This window comes from Cynocephalus volans, chromosome 10 (genome assembly GCF_027409185.1).
Source record: "Cynocephalus volans isolate mCynVol1 chromosome 10, mCynVol1.pri, whole genome shotgun sequence".
In the NCBI taxonomy this organism is placed as follows: Eukaryota; Metazoa; Chordata; class Mammalia; order Dermoptera; family Cynocephalidae; genus Cynocephalus; species Cynocephalus volans.
Window position 1 is genome coordinate 72,242,918 of NC_084469.1, and position 17,202 is coordinate 72,260,119.

The window sequence follows — 17,202 nt, forward strand, 5'->3', positions numbered from 1 at the left end:
CTTCTGTGGGTTAACTTACTTCCATCCAGTAAGCTCCATTTCTGGAGAATACAGAGAAAATACACTTGCTCCAGATCATTATATCCAACATCAGGAATGAGTTAAATTCTTAAAAGTTTTTTGAGTACTTGTCGAAAGGTTGACCAGTAACTCACCTCAGTTATGTCAGAATCAAGAAAAATTAAACAACATAAGGAAATAAGAAGTAATATTTAATGCATGGTTTATGAATTACTTCATTGAAAATATTAAATTAATTTTTGAAGCAGGGAAGAGAAGGAAAACTATCATTTATGGAGCTCCAACTAACGTGTGCTAATATTCTATGAATATCATATTGATATTTTCCTGACACATGGGAAAATTTGATAGAGTTTATTTTTATTTAACAAATGAGTCTGCTGAGACCCGGAGAGGTTAGTTTCTTTCTTCAAAATCTAACTCATAATGATAGAGATATTTCTAGTATGCTTGTCATTGTGTCTCCAAATGCCAAGTTCTTTCTACATCATGGTACCTCCTGAATCTCTAGAAAATACTGGGTGTTAGAACTTCACCTTAGTTCAAAGGACCACATCTATTTTTAATGCGATTAACCAATTATTAAATAGTTAATACCTAAATTATCTCATAGCTTGAGTGACATTTAATTGTGCTTTACAAAAAAGGCAAAATAGAAAAGAGACAAATGATTTCTATTAGATGATGCAGAAACTTTTAAAAAATCATTCTTTTTTTTCTAATTTAAGTAAAGCCTTCATCTAAAAACATCACTGACTTTAGTACCTTAAATATAGATTTTCATTTTGCTAGTCAGTTGTTTTAGGACCCTTCTTAATTCAATCCTTTCCTGCAGAAGCAACCACTGTTTCAATACCATAGCTGAGTTTTGTTTTTAAACTTTTATGAATGAAATTTATGTATATATTCTTCGATGTCTATCTGGTTTCTTTTGTTAAAAATATTTTTGGATTCATTTATGCAATTGTGTGTATCAATAATTGACTTCTAATTTCTGAGCAGTATTCCATTGTAGAATACTACAATGTCCGTATACCTTCATCTGTTGGTAGAAATTTGGATTTTGTCAGTATTTAATTATTATAAATAAAACTGCTATGAACATTCTTACACAGCACTTTGTGGACATAGGTTTTCAATTCCTAAGGACAATATTTGAAAAGTGAAGCTCCTAGATCATGAGTTAAGTATCTGTTTAAATGTATGAGAATCTTCCAAACAATTTTACATTGTTGGTTTGCCATTTTATACTACTGCCAGTATTGTCACAATTAGTAATGCTGGGATATTTACTATTGTCATTATTATTATTATTATTATTATTAATTATTATTCAGTATAATGGGTGTGAAATGGTGTATCAACTGGTGTGATGGCTAATGATGTTGAGCATCTTTTCATAAGCACATTGGCCACTTCTTTATGAAATGTCAATTCAGGTCAATCTTTTCTTATTAGATCTTGTATTGTTTGCCTTTTTTATTTAGTTCTACATAATGGGTCTTATTCTGAATATAAATCCTTTCAGTTAATACATATTGCAAATATTTTCTCCATGGTCGACTTTTCACTTTTTCAGTGATGTCTTCTGAAAAGGGAAAATCTTTAACAAACATTCATGTTACATAAAATGCACAATTTTAAAGCATACAATTTAGTGGCTTTTAGTATATTCCCAGTGTTTTTATGCCAGCACCATGCTGTTTTGGTTACTGTGGCTTTGTAATATAATTTGAAGTCAGGTAATATTATGCATACAGCTTTTTTTTTTTTTTTTTGCTCAGGGTTGCTTTGGCTATTCAGGGTCTTTTGAAGTTCCATATGTATGTTAGAATTGCTTTTTCTATTTCTGTGAAGAATGACATTGGTATTTTGATAGGGATTGCACTGAATCTGTAGATTGCTTTGGGTAGAATAGACATTTTCGCAATTTTAATTCTTCCCATCCAAGAGCATGGTATGTCTTTCCAGCTTTTGTGCAACCATCACTACTAACTAGTTTCAGAACATTTACATTAACACCCCCCCCAAAATCCCATAATCATTGAGCAGTCACTCCCGTTTCTCCCTCCCCCCAGTCCTGGGCAACCACTGTTCTGTTCCCTGTCCTTATGACTATTCTGGACATTTCATATAAATTTTGATGAAGTCCACTTTATCATATTTTTGTTATTGGGTAGTGCTATTTGTCATGTCTATGAGATCTTTATTTATCCCGAGATGGTGAAGTTTTCAATCTTTAAATTTTATACCTTATACTTACATCTATGATTCATATTGAATTATTTTATTTATCCCAAGATGGTGAAGTTTTCAATCTTTAAATTCTATACCTTATACTTACATCTATGATTCATATTGAATTATTTTTTGTATGGTGTCAGGGAAAGATAGGTCATTTTTTTCCCAAATGCACATCTAGTTGTTTTAGCTCCCTTTGTTGAAAGGCTACCCTTCTCCAGGAGAACGCTCCATCATCTTTTATAAAACAGACCCCAAAATACATTTGGGCCTCTTTCTGGACTCTGTTCTGTTTCATTGCTCTATATGTCTATGCTCATGCTAATAGCAGAGTCTTGATTACTGTAGCTTTTTAATATTTCTTGAAATTAGATAGTGCAAATCCTCAATATTGTTTTATTTTTGCAAAATTTTTAAATTTACTTCTAGATTCTTTGTATTTTTCTAAAGTAATGAGAATCAGCTTTTCAATTTCCACAAAAAAAATTATGTGGAGATTTGGATTATGATTACATTTAATGCATGGATTAGTTGGGAAGAATTGACAACAATATAGCATCTTGAACCCATGTACATAGCATATCTTTCCCTTTATGTGGGTCATTTAAAAGTTATCTTGATAATATTTAGCAGGTCTTAATGTATACATTGTACACAATTTGTTGTTAAAGGATTCCTAAGAATTTTATGTACTATATTATTGGAAATGACATTGTTTTACTTAATTTTATTTTCTAATTTTTATTGCTAGCATATAGAAATATATTTTGTGTGTGTGTATATTATTAACCTTGAATCCTAGGAATTCAATTTTTTTGAAGGTATAAGTTTACTTTTATACATCATTTTCACCTTACATCTATTAGAGGACTAGTTCTTTTTTCCTTTGATTGAAAATTTAGGCAAGCCCTGTAACATTTTGGGCAAAATGTTCTGTTTATATTTGTGAAAACACAGTCACAACTTAAAAATTAAAATGAGTAATTTAATATAATAATCTAAGAAGTCAATCTTAATTTCATTTAAAGTTAAATGAATTCCCCCTCTCCATTTCTTTATTCTTTCATACAGGAAAGCCTACAGTGCAGGAGAAGGACGTGATCAATTTCTTCCTCTTCCCTCAACATGAGCTACCTAGTCTCCAAGTTTGGAGATAGGGGAAGGAGGTAAGAAAATGCCTTACTTCAGTGATACTGTTGAAAGCTGGCCTTGTGTTTATTGGACATTGCAGAGGTTTAAAAATGACACGGCATTTTCACAGGTCCTTAAGCAATCTTCCATCATTCTGGAATTCTTTTCAGTGCTAATGCATCTGTATACTAATTGCTTATTCCTCCCTCAGTTCTTAGGAAGCTAGCAATATTTTCGGCTTCTGAAATCCCATCTACTCTTCCAGGAAACCCTCAGGGAAAGGATTCAAGATGATCTCACTGCTTTTTTATATATGTCTTTTTTATATGTAGCCCTCATTTGGTCCATACTCACGTTATGCATAATTTGCCTCAAGGAACTGTGCAAACTACGAGCTATTCATGTGACCAATTCTCTTCCTATATATATCTGTAACCAGGCACCTTATTTCTTACCATTAGTCCATTTCCTGTTGCTTAGAACAGAACACCTGAAACGGGGTAATTTATAGAGAAACCAAATTTATTTCTTATAGTTTTGGAGGCTTGGAATTCAGATGGCACATCTGGTGAGGGCCTTCTCAGTGAGTTGGGAACTCTCTGCAGGATCCCAATGGTGATGCAGGCAATCACAAGGCAACAACGGCATGAGCAAGAGAGTTAATGAGCTCACCTGCTCTCCTTATAAAGCCACCAGAATCACTCCCTGAAAACCCATTTAAACATTAACCCATTACTTCATGAATGGATTAATCCATTCAATACAGGGGCACAACCCACATGATCCAATCACCTCTTAAAGGCTCCACCTTTCCAATACCATAATCAGATTTCCCATCTTATTAACACTGTTACAATGGGGGTCAAGCTTTAATTAATTTGGGGGGGGGAGATACTCAATCCACAGCACTTACCCTCTGGATTTTTTTCAAATTGACAAATAAAAACTGTATACATTAATGGAGTGCAATGTGAAGTTTTGATAAATGGATACATTGTGAAATGACTAAATCAAGGTAATTAATGTATCTGTCATCTCACATATTTATTTTTATTTCTGGTGAGAACACTTCAAATCTACTGTTTTAGCAAATTTCAAATATACAGTACATCACTGTTAGCTATAGTCACCACGCTGTAAAATAGATCGCTTGAACTTATTCCTCCCTAAATAGAACTTTGTACCCTTTGACCAATATCTCCCCATCTCCCCTTCCCCAGGCCCTGATGTCCATCATTCTACTCTCTGCTTTTGTAAGTTCAACTATTTTAGATTCAGCATATAAATGAGATCATGTGGTATTTATCTTTCTGTGCCTGGCTTATTTCACCTAACATAATGTCCTCCAGGTTCATCCATGCTTTCACAAATGACAGTATTTCCTTATTTTTAAAGGCTGAATAGTATTTTATTGTAAATAAACTGCATTTTCTTTATCTATTCATCTGCTGATGGACACTTACATTGAGTCCTTATCTTAGCTATTGTTAATAATTCTTCAATGAACACTGAAGTGCAGACATCTCTTTGACATACAGTTTTCATTTTCTTTGGATATATACCCAAAAGTGGGATTGCTAGATCACTCAGTATTTCCATTTTAAATTTTTTGAGAAACCTCCATACTATTTTCCATAATGACTGTACTAATTTATATTCCTACCAAGAGTATATAAAGATTTCCTTTTCTCTGCAATATCACTGACGCTTGTCAGACACTTGTTTCCTTTAGCCTCTTTGATAACAGCCATTCTAACAGGTGTGAGGTGACATCTCATTGCGGTTTGATTGCATTTCCCTGATGATTACTGATGTTGAGCACCTTTTTTGTACACATATTGGCTGTTTGTATTTTTTTAAAAGTCTGTTGAGGTCTTTTGCCCATTTTTTAATTGAGTTATTTTTTTCTTGCTATTAAGTTCCCTGTATATTTCAGATACTACCCAATTCTTACATGTATGATGTGCAAATATTTTCTCCCAATCCATAGTTGTCTCTTCACTTTGTCATTTTTTTTTTCTTCAGTGTGCAGGAGCTTTCTAGTTTAATGCAGTCCCATTTGTCAATTAGTATTTTTATCGCCTGTGCTTTTGAGGTCATATCCAAAAAATCACTGCCCAGACTAATGTCTTGAAGATTTTCCCCCATATTTTCTTCTAGTAGTTTTACAGTTTCAAACCCTATGTTTACGTCTTTAATTTAGTTTGATTTGGTGGGAGATAAGTGCCCAATTTATTTCTTCTGCATGTGAATAAGCAGTTTTCCTGATGTCATTTATTGAAGAGATTGTTTTTTCCCCATTGTGAGTTTTAGTTTTATATCTGTGATCAGTTGATAATAAACATGCAGATTTATTTCAGGGTCCTTTATTTTGTTCCACTGGTCCATATGTCTGTTACTATACCAGTACCTTGCTGTTTTTATTACTAAAGCTTTTTAGCATATTTTGAAATTGAGTAATTTAGTAGTGTGATGCCTTCAGCTTTGTGCAAATTTAAAATATTAATTCTTCAAATTGGTGAACACAGGACATAGCTGCATTTATTTGTGTTTTCTCCAATTACTTTCATCAATGTTTTATAGTTTTCAATGTACAAGATTTTCATTTTCTTTTTTGAATTTCTTTAGTGTTTTTTAATGCTTTTTTAAATGGGATTATTTTCTTTATTTATTTATATAGTTTGTTGTTGGTGTATAGAAATAGTACTAATTTTTTTATGTTGATCTTGCATCCTGCCACTTTACCAAATTTGTTTATTACTTATAACAGATTTAATGCAGTCCTTTGGGTTTTCTCTATATATGATCATATTATCTGCAGACAAAGACAATGTAACTTCTTCCTTTCCAATGTGGATGCCTATTATTTCTTTTCCTTTCTTAATTGCTCTGGACAGGATGTCCAGTAGTATGCTTAATAGAAATGCCAAGAATGAGCATCTTTGTCTTGTCTGATCTGAGAGGAAATGCTTTCAACTTTTCACATTTAGTATAATGTTAGCTTTGGGCTTATCATAGTTTGTATGATGTTGAGGTTCATATCTTTTGTGTCTAATTTGTTGAGTTTTTTTATCATGAAAGGATGTTGAAGTCTGTCAAATTCTTTTCCTACATCTATTGAGATGATCACATGGATTTGACCTTCATTTTGTTAATGTGATGTATCACAATTACTGATTTCTGTACGTAGAACTATTTTTACATACCACAGATAAGTCCCACTTAATCATGATAAATGATCTTTTTAATGTGCTCTTTGATTTGGTTTGTTAGTATTTCATTGAGAATTTTTGCATCTATGTTCATCAGAAATATTCCTGTAGTTTTCTTTTTCGTAGTGTTCTTATCTGACTTTGGTATCAGGGTAATGCTGACCTTGTAAAACAAGTTTATAAATATTCTCTCCTTTCATTCGTTTGGGAGACTTTGAGAAATATTGGTATTAGTTCTTTGAATGTTTGGTAAAGTTCAGGCATGAAGCCATCAGATCCTGGGCTTTTCTCTGATGGGAGATTGTTACTGATTCAATCATTATTGGGCTCTTTGAATTTTCTGTTCCTTCATAATTCAGTCTTTGTAGACTGTATGCATCCAGGAATTTATCTATTTCTTCCAGGCTATACAATTTGTTGGACTGTCCAATTTGTTGTATAATTACTCACATGAGTCTTTTATTATCCTTTGTATTTCTGTAGTATCAGTTGTAATGCCTCCTCTTTCATTCATTATTTTACTACTTGAGTATTCTCTTTTTGTCAAGAGAGAATTTGCTTAAATTCTTAAATTTAAGAATTTGCTTAAAAAAACAACTCAGTTTTATTGATCTTTTCTATTGTTTTCTAGTCTCTTTTTGATTTATTTCTGCTCTGGTCTTTGTTATTTTCTTCCTTCTGCTAACTTTGGGTGTAGTCTGTTCTTGTTTTTCAAGTTCTTTGAGATGCAGTGCAAGCCTGTCTATTTGAGATCTTTCTTCTGTTTTAATGTATGCATTTATTGCTATAATCCTTCCTCTCAGAACTGCTGTTGCTCCCTCTCATGAGTTTTGGTACATTGTGTTTCCATTTTCTTTTGTCTAAAGATATTTTCAAATTTCCCTTTTGATTTCTTCTTTGACCCATTCGTTGTTTAGGACTGTGTTGTTTAATTTCCATACATTTGTAAATTTTTCAAAATTTCTACTTTATTGATTTCTAGTTTCATATCATTGTGATTGGAAAAGATACTTGATATAATTTTAAACTTCTTAAATTGGTTGAGATTTGTTGTGTGGTATAACAAATGATCTATACTGAAAAATGCTCCATGTGCACTTTAGAAGATTGTGTATTCTGCTGCTTTGGGGTGGAATGTTCTGTACATGTCTGTTAAGCCCTTTTGGTCTAAAGCATATTTCAAGTCTAATGTTTCTTTATTGATTTTCTGTCTATTCTTAGACAAATGGTCTATTCTTAGTTGAAAGTGGACTAATGAAGTCCCCTACTACTATTATATTGCTGTTTAGTCCCCCTTCATATATATTAATATTTTCTTGATATATTTGGGTGCTTTATTTTTTTTTATTTGTACCATTTTATTTTATTTATTGATTGACAGTTTTTAACAGTTGATTATGCATATTTGGGGGTGCAGATTTGAATACAATATCTATGTAAAATCATGTGACAAAATCAGGATAATTAGTACACTCATGTTTACAAAATGTAATCAATCTGCTTTAATGTTGGATGCATATATATTTAATAATTTTTGTGTCCTCTTGATTAATTTTCTGCTTAATCATCATATATTGACCTTCTTTTTCTTTTCTTATATCTTTTAATTTGAAGTCTATTTTTTTCTGATATCAGTGCAGTTACTCCTGCTACCATTTGGTTTTCAGGCCCATGAAATATCTTTTTCTATCTCCTTCTTTTAGTCTATGTGTGTCTTTAAAACTGAAGAGTCTCTTGTAGGCAGCATGTAGCTGAATTTTTTAAAAAATCTATTCAGCAACTCTATGTCTTTTGATTGGAGAATGTAACTCACTTACATTCAAGGTGATTATTAACAGGTAAGGGTTTACTAATCTCATTTTGTTAATTATTTTCTGGGTTTTTTGTAGACCTTTGTTCCTTTCTTTCTCAGCTGTCTTCCTTTGTGATCAGATGGTGGTTCTAGTGGTTTGACTTCTTTCTCTTTATCTTTTATGTATCTCCTATAGCTTTTTGCTTTGTTGTTATAATGAGATTTACATAGAATATCTCATAGTTATAATGAGGGTTTAACAACTTAACTTTGACCACATACAAATAAAAGCTCTACACTTTTACTTCTCTACCAACTTTTGTTTTTGATGTCATGATTTACATCTTTTTGTATTGCATATTCCTAAATAAATTATTGTAGGCACAGGTATTTTTAATAACTTAGTTTTTAACCTTTATACCAGAAATGTATGGAATTTATATGCCACTATCATAGTATTACAATGTTATGAATTTGGCTATAAACTTACCTTTAAGAGTGAGTTCTGTACTTTCATATGTTTTCATGTTACTAACCAGCATTCTTTACTTTTAGCTTGAAGAATTCCCTTTAGCATTTCTTGTAAGGCAGGTCTCATGGTAATAAACTCCCTCAGCTTTAGATTTTCTGAGAAAATCTTAATCTTTCTTCATTTCTGAAGGACAGATTTTCTGTCTGGCACAAAATACCTCACTGTTGCATTGGTAACAGTGTGCAAAGCTCCAGTTTTGTTGAGTGGCCAGGGAGTTGGGTCTAGAGGGTGGGCAGGCATAGAAAGACCATGGCTCTATGGGGTGTGATGTGGACTGTGAACTAGCCCATAGAAGTGATGGATTCAGTGTCTGTGACGTAGAACATGCAGTGCATTCATGGAGCTGGGGTCTGGAGCTTGGATCTATGACTTAGGGAGATTCTGAGGCCCAGGAAGTGGGCTGGCTTACTGTGACTGTGGCTCACATGTCAAAGGCATGGGCACTCATGGAGCAAACCTCAAGCCAGGGTTTACAGTGCACGCATGTGCAGAGAAATCAAGGGTCCAGAGTTCAGGGTGGGGATTGTTTGTAGCAGAGGTGGGGTTAGTATTTGAGGCATAGATGCATGCAATGTGGCTATAGAGACAAGTTTTTGAAGTGTGGGTATGTGGGCAATAGCTGTGATTCTGGGATCAGGGGTATGGGTGGGCTTGGTGGGGTGGTGGTTCTGGTTCCGGAGTGGCACAACAGCAGCTCCTTCTTGGGGGCGGGCACAGCCACATAATCCTCTCTAGGGAGTTTGTGGCAGGAATGGCTGTTAGTTACTTCAGAGGCAAAAGATATCAGTGTCCTTTACCAAGTAGTCAGCTATAGGCCATGCTGGGACCTGCCACATGTCTGATACTGATAGATCCCACACTTCTTTGTTCCTAGCCTTCTTCAAACATTTCATGTATGCCAATCTCTCCAGCTACCCTTTCAATGTTGTTATTTTCTGTTTTGTTGTTGTTGTTTTTGTTCCACTGTATTGCTGCAAGTTCTTTTTTTTTTTTTGTCTTTTTTGTGACCAGTAAGGGGATCGCAACCCTTGGCTTGGTGTCGCCCACACCGCGCTCAGCTGGTGAGCACACTGGCCATTCCTATATAGGAATGCTGCCACTGCACTCCTAAGCGCTGCACTCTCCCGAGTGTGCCACGGGGCCAGCCCTTGCTGCAAGTTCTTAAACGAAACCTTGTGCCCTCACAAGGCTGTTTTCATTTGTGAGTTACTGCTTATTTGTTGTTTATTGTGGGGAGAAAAAGACTTGGTACTTTGCCATCTTGCTGATATCACTCCCCGCTTGCTAACTTTGCTTATTAGTTTTGTTTGTTATGTCTAGATCCTTAAGATTTTCTACATGAATATAAAGAAAGTTTTACTTCACATTTTCCAATCTTTTTCATTCATTTATTTTTCTTGTCTAACTGCACTGTTTAGAATCACAACTATAATGTTAAAGAGAAGTGCTTAGAGATAATATCCTTAATTTTTTCCCCCAATTTTCCAAAGGGATACAATACTAGATATGGTATTTAGTTAAAACTTTTCATTGATACATTTTATTACAATGAGGATATTCCCTTCTATCTGTAGATTTTTAAGAGTATTTATCAATAATGGGGAGTGAATTTTGTTATTTTTTTTTCTTGCATCAATATAGTAAACTATATGAAATATGGATCAACCCTTACATTCTTGTGACAAATCCCTCCTGGACATGATGTAGTAGCAATTTTGTATTTTGGTAGATTTAGTTTTCTAATATGTTGGCAAAGTTTTGTTGCTGTGTTTTCTGTTTTCTTTGTTCAAAAATAATATTTATTAGCCATTAGTTTCATTTCTTCTAAAGCCAGTGAAGCCAGGTAGGCTTGGAGCAGCTATGTGGGAATGTTTTTAATTACCATAATGTGATATCTGGATATCTAGAGCAAGAATCAAAACCACTGGTTTGGAGTGGGATGCTTCACAAGGGTCAATGTGAAGATTTGGTTAGCAGACATCTATAAAGTGCTCAATAAAGTATCTACCTTCTATTGTGGGATTGAAACATAATAAAAAAGAAAGGCAAAAAATAACTTTCCCCTTTCAAGATGATTCTAGAATATGGGAAAGCAATAAGTTTCTCTGACTAAGGCTCAAGCCCTGGCAAAGGACAGATGAGGAGGTTTGTGACCTTCAGGCACCTACTTTAAGACAACAGATGGAGCAAGCCTGGGGGGTGGGTGGCCCTGGGGAGAGCTGAGCAAGGCAGAATTGAGGAAGGCAGGGGTGCTCTGAGTTGAGTGTGGAGAGAGAATTTGGGGTTAAGGAAATAGATCTTAAGGGGTTCAATTTGATTGTATTACTGTCTTCTGTTTTTCCTGGATTTGGCTTTTGCCTCAGAATGACCTATATATAAGACCAGGAATAAAAGACACTATGATCACTTTAGAGTGGCTTACTTCCACATCTTGAGTTCTTAGAACATGGGCTCATAAGTCATGATGATGGGTGGATGGGTGAAGAGGTATCTAATAAAGGAGTGTGATAAGGACATGAGGAGTGTGGTGGAAAGTCCCTGGACAAATAATGAGACTGTCCTTGGGACAAACCAATTTCAGTACCTCTCCGAATTATGCTCCATGGATATCTACCTAAAGAGAAGTGGTTATTCAAAATACACATTCACACACATGTACACATACACACACACACACACACACATTCACACATACATGCACACTAAAAAGAGCATTAGTTTTTAATTAATAATTACAAAGCAAATATCCACATTATCTCCTGCCCATTCAAGACATACAGTACTGCCAGAACTTTAAAAGCCTTCCCCATTATCCCACTTTCCAACCTTATCGCTATAGGTAAACTTAAGCTTGACTTTCATAATAACTATGCCTTTACATGTCTCTATAGTTTTATCATCTATCCCTAAATAGTACATTGTTCAGCTCTGACCATTTTGAGTTTTATATAATAGAATCATCCTTTCTAAAATAATCCATTTTTTTAGTAGTTATAGAGCTCTTCAAGTTTACCTTTTCTATTTTCTTTTTCTTTCAGTTGGGGCTAAGTTAAAATTTTCAAAGAATGTGTGTGTTTCATATAAGTTGTCAAATTTAATTCCAAATATTGTCTTATTATCCTTATCAGGTGAGCGGAATTTGTATTGGCATCTCCTCTTTAATTCCTAATATTAGTATTGTGTTTCCATGCTTTCTTTCTCTCTCTCTCTCTCTCTCTCTCTCTCTCTCTCTTACTCTCACTCTTCCACCAGCTCTAGCTCTCTGCTTGGCTCATAATAGTTAAGTGTCCATAATTTCATTAAATTTTTTAAAGAACAACTTTTAGCTTTGTTGATTTTTTAAAAAAAAAATCATTAAAACCAAAATTTTAATTCTTTCCTTAACTTCGTGAAGTAGAAACTTGAGTCATTGATTTGAAGCATTTCTGTATGTCAGAAAGATAGACAGACAGAAGGCAACATGCATTATGGAAACAGAACATTAGGGATAGAAAAAAAATATCACTTGTTTGCAATAAAATAAAAAAAGAAACAACTTCAAACATTTTTTAAAAAATGTTTTATGCTTTACTATAAAGCACTTGTCATGGTGGAATCCAATTCTAAATGGCTATTCCTCTCTTAAAACTTCTCACCCCTTGGGTCGTCCCTGTGGCGCACTTGGGAGAGTGCGGCGCTGGGAGCGCTGCCAGCGCTCCTGCCGCGGGTTCGGCTCCTATATAGGGATGGCCGGTGCACTCGGTACGGCCGGAAAAAAACTTCTCACCCCTTTAAATGTGACACATTCTGTCAACAATTAAAGAATAAGGACATACGTTAATATGATTTTTTGTACGGAAATTAGGTCAAAACCAGTAACAGGCACAACACTGGATAATATATCTCTGAATATGTCTATAATGCAATGTGCAATAATTAAAACTTGATTTTCTCCCATTAGATTAAAATTGTGTCCAATCTACACCTACATATTAATATGAGCAATAGTTCCATTGACCTAAAGATATTATTGTCACATTTACAGGAAGAAATCTTCCAAAAGCACAGAAACATATTTCCTCCTCTGCAGGACTCCTCCTATCCAACGCCACTATCTTGTAAAGCAGAGCTCAGTTGAGGTGTTTAATAGCGATGGTATAAATTAGGATCTCAGCACAGTGTTTGTGTTCTCTTGTGCAAAATAGTGGGCTGAAAATGATAATAATAATAATAATGAAATCAAACATCCTACCCAATCCTTAAATGTACCTGCTAAGAAGGAAGAACTCAAGAAAAGGCAATAAATTAGTGAGAAATTGGTTAATGACACAAAGAATGATTACATTTTGTAATGATGAATATGCTAATTATCCTGATTTGATCATCACTTATTGTACACAGGTATTGATATTCAATCCTGTACCCAATACATACGTAAAATCAATTATGTTTCAATAAAAAAATAAATAAAGTGACATGACATTTTCAGCAAGGGAGTCTGTTGAAGACAATTTTTTAAGCAAAAAGTATACACAAAGAATCTGTTCTGAGTATCCTGGCACCTAGAGAATGGTACCGAAATTTTGGGGAAAAAATTCCCTCAGCTATCTAGTCTTATCTTCTTTTCATATGCAGTAAATATTTATTGTAAAATATTTTTAAATTATGGATAAATAAAAAGAATATATGTGTTAATGATCTATTATGCTACCATCAAGAAATGTGTTAACATTTTGGTGTGTATCTTTTGCCCATATGTACCCAAGCGCATACCTACTTGCCTTCCTACTACCAGCACCTGCATTTCTTTGTCAGCATCTCTGATCATTGCAGCCAGTGCTTTCATTGTGCACGGCAGGACAGAAATGCCAGGGAATTAATGTTCCTCACACCCCAAGGGCAGCCCTCAGCAATGATTGATGGGAATAAATACATAAAAACTTGTTTCCTTAACCCTTAAGTAAAATAACTCTGAGATTCTACACTGTTTTCTAAAGTTTCCCAGCTAGTTTCGCCTGAGCTCCAGTTGCCCACAATGATATCTGGATTGTTGATGCAAACTTTATCAGTTTTCTTTCTTTATCAGTTTTATTTGCTTGCTTAGATTGGTCTTTCCTGGGCCAACCTCCACTATACACTACTGTTAACCAAATGGAAAGAAGAAAGAAATTTAGGTGCCCCAAATTTAAAATCCTGAAGTAACACTCTAGAGCTGTGATTTAAAGTAGGAGATCTGAAGGAGATGTAAATGCTATGAGCTGATCCAGTGTTTTAAAATTGTTTTATAGAGCCATGACCCTTCATAGTTTTCTAAGGTTATAAATGTTGATGATGATGAAAACTCAAAAAGCCAAAACAATTTGTGTATACATTTATTCCTTTCAAGTGGGAAACTTGTGGTGAGGAAATAAAGGCTTGATGCCTCTTACTTAGTGTCTTGAACATAGAGTTGTACTTACGATCTCGCATTTCATGGCTAGGGGACCTTGGGGAATCTATTTCTTCATCTGAAAAATGGAACCACGAATACATAAGAAAACACATATAAAGTGCCTTTCATTATGTCTGGTAAATAGAAATTAATTCATAAATACAATTTTTTTTTTCATTCTCTCTGTTGGAATTATTTAAGAATGCTTTATTATTCCACAGCCTTTTGCTTTTCTGGGAAAACCATTAGTTCTGTAGATGCTGCTCCATGAACATATAGCAAAATATAATAGCAGGAAGAAGGGGTGGGGTATGGTGGGAAGAAGTTCTATATTTTACCCATCTCTTCAGATTATTTTTACAATTATTATTATTTTTAGAAAATTTGGCAATCCTCTCATTTTTCCTTTCTATTCTGTGACTAGCACCATAGGAAAAATCAATGGGTTTGTTTCTCTGGCAATATATCTCATTGTTCACAAACTCAACCTATGTCCAAGAGGAGAAGGTGGCCAGCATGAACCAGTATTCAAGGAAAAAAATTCCTTGAGGTCCATCAGGCATATTGAACCCATCAGTCTCAGACTTTAAGCTGCTGGGCTTAGAATCCGGTTGTCTTCATTTCTGCTCTACCACATCAATGGCTACTTCATTGACTCACAGATTTCTTTCTTGCTCCATACAAACTTGTTCTCTGCAGAGGAGACATAGTGAATATTTAAAATATATAGTTCTACTCTTTTACTCCCATGCTTAAGACGTGATTTAAGGGTATCGTCATTAAAGATCTAAATATACTTCAAAAGAACCCACAGCTCTTGCGTGACTGTGTAGACTGACCCCTGCAGACTTCTCAAATCGCTTCACATTCTACTCTCCCGTTTACCCACTGTATTTCAGCTGCTCAGTTTCCATTCAGGTCTTCACTGAGCTAGCTAGTGCTAGGATCTGCATACTTACTGGTTCCTCAGTCTGAAAGTCTCTTCCCAGTGACTTTCATGTGTCTGGCTCCTTCTTGTCCTTCAGTCCTCAGTGTAAGCTTTGGCCGCTAAAAGCATCTTTAACTCTCTACTCTATTTAAGGTGTGTCTTTTACCCATTAATCTCTATTGCAACATCTTGAGGCCTTCATAGTGTTTAATGCAAGTTAAAATTAGATAATTGTTTATTTGTTTGCTTAGATTTCTTTATCATGCCATACTGTAGGCTAGTGAAGTATAGAGAAACTGAACTTTTTTTTTTCACCTAGTACTATACATGGCATGAAATAGGCATCACAATCAATATTTTTGAATTCATAAATAAACAAATGAGTTGTAAAGTATTTGAGGGTGAGAAGGATTTCCAAATAAGAAGTTTTCAAAAAAACGAAGGGAGGACTTAGTAAGTTATATGGAAAAACAGTGGATATTGCAAAACCTTTTTCAAGGTCCTGGGTCTTCTCAATCTCCCCCTCTGATTAGCTTATAAATATAAGTGGCTAGTGGAGCATAGAACAAGAAATAGCTTCATGCACAAACTGTTTTTGATCAAAATATCATCAGAACTAGAGGCTGGGAGTGGATGGCAGGTGAGGGGGAAGAGAAGTGGTGAATTAACAGGTACAACGAACCTAAGTGAACCACTGTGCAGCATATGCATGTATTGACACAACACACTGTACCTCACAAATATTTACAAGTAAATGTTAAAATTTTAAAAAGGCATCAGGGTAGCTATGTTATTATGTCTTCATTATTTGTATGATGTACACTATTGTTGAATGTTAGTATTTTTTTAATCTTTAGTTTCTGTAGCACAAGAAGTTGAAGTTGGAGAAAGTGACTGATGACCCCAGTTCAAAGTGGTTTTGCAATAATAAAGTGTAATATTACATATTCTTGTTCTCACTGCTATTCAGATTATCATTACTATACACGGCAAATAAAGTAGTTTTAAATTCAAACCACATCATTTCCAGTGGGTGACCTTGAGCAAGTGATGTAACTTCTCAGAGCTTCAGATTCCTCATTAGTGAAAGCTAGTAACACCTTTACCACAAGGTGTTTGCAAAGCCTGAAGTATATAATTTAGATTCTCTAGTTCAACATCCGTCCAGTAATCAACGGTTGGTGAAGCTATTCTTTCTACTATTTCTTTGTCTTTGCTTTATTGCCATGACAATGGCAGTAATCTGCTAGCCTTTGGGAGTCTACAAGGGCCTACAATTAAGTCTCCCAGTATGTTTCTTGGAGAATAGCAACCCTGCTGTATGAGGACACTCTGGAGTGGGAACGACAGCCCATTCATTAATTTAGCAAACATTTATTGAGAGCCTTCTCCGTGCAGGTGCTCTCCCATGTATCAATGATATGCAAGTGAACAAAACACTCAAAGCCCTTTCCTTCATCAAGCTTGCAGTTAAGTGAAAGAGGCAGATAGAATAAAAAATACAAATGGGTTGATAGCATAATGTCACATGCTGCTTGGAGTAAAAAGCAAATCAGGGTAAGAAAGTAGTGACAAGGATAGAGCCAGGAAACTGCTCCCTGAGTAGGTGCTATTTAAGCAGAAACTCAAGAGAAGTAAGAATGTGAAGTCTTTTTAAGGAGATTTCTGGGGTAAGAGCTTTCCAGGCAATGATGCTGAAGCAAAAAAGTGCTGGCATGTTCCAGAGGTAGCAGCAAGCCTGGTGTGGGCTGATGAGGAACAGGTGAAGGTTAAGAGTGGGAAGATGCAAAATTAGAGAGGAGGGCAAGTCCACGTATGTCTTGATGAGAACCCAGATTCTGTTCTCATTGTTTGGGAACCCTCTGAAAAGTTTCTAGCCAAAGAAAAACATGAACTCATTTTTACCATGAATATACATTGGCTCACAAAATGTGG